Genomic DNA, 2,500 nt, shown 5'->3' with positions numbered 1-2,500 from the left:
CGTCAACTAGAGCTGAGCAGCCGGCCGCCCGGGAGTGTGTCCCGGGGGCCCGCGCGAACACGCAAGCGTCCGCTCAATTATTCTGCAAACAGGAGGAGGCTGGGCTCCCCTGCACGATACACCTCGAAACCCTCTCAGGTCCCGGCGGCGCGCAGCGCCGTCCTAAGTACTTGGTCGGGTTCGAGAGAGGCGCAATCGCCCGGAGATAGGCGAGTAGACGCTTTCAGTGCGACCACCCGTGCTCCCAACTGAGCTTGCCGCTGCCGACAGAGGCCCGGGAGCGTGCTGTCGTGGTGTTGCCGGCGGGAGACAACACGCGGCCACAAACAGTGACCGGGCAGCTCCAACGCCAGCGCCACAGAGGGGCAGAGCCCCACTTGGGTGCCAAAGCGAACTCTCCCAGCACAGCGCACGCGCCAACACATCCGCACAGCTGCGATACAAACCACCTGCGAGAACCGCGGGGGCGACCGAGCAGCAGACGGCGTCGCGGCGCCGAGTGCCGGGCGGCGGCGCATCCTCAACGCACACAGTCCTCAATCGGACCAGCACACTGCAGATGTCCACCGCGCTTCGCACCGGGCCCGGGAGGACCCACTTTGGCCGCACGGCGCCGCGCGCTGGGTGCGCCGGCACGCAGATGCGCCGCCTGCCGCCTCCGTCAGCCGGCGCGCCTGCCACTGGGCGCCCCCACCAGCCGGCTGCCGCGCGTGCGCCCACGCAGCGCGCGGCCAGCACGCCGGGCGCCCCCCCCTCACCGGCCGGGGACGGTCCCACCCAGCCACCGCCGCGTATCGCTTCATACCCACATGCCCACTCACGTTCGTGGGTATGACGGGTGTCGCTGAAGCAACCGGTTAATACCTGTACCGATCGTCGATATCAACGATTCACCTCCAGCGCGAACAACCGCGCAACAACGGATTTCCAGTTCATTTGCGTAACTTGGGCAGCAAACGTAGACATCCATCTACATTTGCGACTTCTACGAGTCTTGCATGCCTGGATGTTGTGTGTCACGACGCACTCCATCAGCATACATACACGCTGCGACGTGTGCACGAAAGAACACGTGGAAGGTGGCCAGCGTACGTATGCGAATGCCATTGCACAGCTGCGAAGCGCATTCAACACGCGAACTCCTGACCGACGAGCTAGAGGTGACAGGAGGGGAGGGGGGGGGGGGGGCGGGGGCGATATACGTCCTATTGCAGTACACAATACAGTGGATAGCGGGACCATGTGGAAAGTAAGCAACACTCGCAAGATGTGAGGGTACGCACCGTAAAATGAATCAATACGCAGAACACCACAGTGTGCGCGAAGTGAACTATGTTGAGATGGTTGCAATTAGGCAACGCTACACGAATTCCTAGATTCATATAACTAACAATTACAGGGCAGGTTAAGGCGCAACGTGGGTTAGGTTAGGGCGCAACGTGGGTTAGGTTAGGGCGCAACGTGGGTTAGGTTTGGGCGCAACGTGGGTTAGGTTAGGGCGCAACGTGGGTTAGGTTAGGGCGCAACGTGGGTTAGGTTAGGGCCCAACGTAGGTTAGGTTAGGGCGCAACGTAGGTTAGGTTAGGGCGCAACGTAGGTTAGGTTAGGGCGCAACGTAGGTTAGGTTAGGGCGCAACGTAGGTTAGGTTAGGGCGCAACGTAGGTTAGGTTAGGGCGCAACGTGGGTTAGGTTAGGGCGCAACGTGGGTTAGGTTTGGGCGCAACGTGGGTTAGGTTAGGGCGCAACGTGGGTTAGGTTAGGGCGCAACGTGGGTTAGGTTAGGGCCCAACGTAGGTTAGGTTAGGGCGCAACGTAGGTTAGGTTAGGGCGCAACGTAGGTTAGGTTAGGGCGCAACGTAGGTTAGGTTAGGGCGCAACGTAGGTTAGGTTAGGGCGCAACGTAGGTTAGGTTAGGGCGCAACGTAGGTTAGGTTAGGGCGCAACGTGGGTTAGGTTAGGGCGCAACGTGGGTTAGGTTAAGGCGCAACGTGGGTTAGGTTAGGGCGCAACGTGGGTTAGGTTAGGGCGCAACTTGGGTTAGGTTAAGGCGCAACTTGGGTTAGGTTAAGGCGCAACTTGGGTTAGGTTAAGGCGCAACTTGGGTTAGGTTAAGGCGCAACTTGGGTTAGGTTAAGGCGCAACTTGGGTTAGGTTAAGGCGCAACTTGGGTTAGGTTAAGGCGCAACTTGGGTTAGGTTAAGGCGCAACTTGGGTTAGGTTAAGGCGCAACTTGGGTTAGGTTAAGGCAGAAGTTGGGTTAGGTTAAGGCAGAAGTTGGGTTAGGTTAAGGCAGAAGTTGGGTTAGGTTAAGGCAGAAGTTGGGTTAGGTTAAGGCGCAACTTGGGTTAGGTTAAGGCGCAACTTGGGTTAGGTTAAGGCGCAACTTGGGTTAGGTTAAGGCGCAACTTGGGTTAGGTTAAGGCGCAACTTGGGTTAGGTTAAGGCGCAACTTGGGTTAGGTTAAGGCGCAACTTGGGTTAGGTTAAGGCGCAACTTGGG

The sequence above is a fragment of the Schistocerca nitens genome, chromosome 7 (assembly GCF_023898315.1).
Source record: "Schistocerca nitens isolate TAMUIC-IGC-003100 chromosome 7, iqSchNite1.1, whole genome shotgun sequence".
Lineage (NCBI taxonomy): Eukaryota > Metazoa > Arthropoda > Insecta > Orthoptera > Acrididae > Schistocerca > Schistocerca nitens.
Note: the sequence above shows the minus strand (reverse complement) of the source record.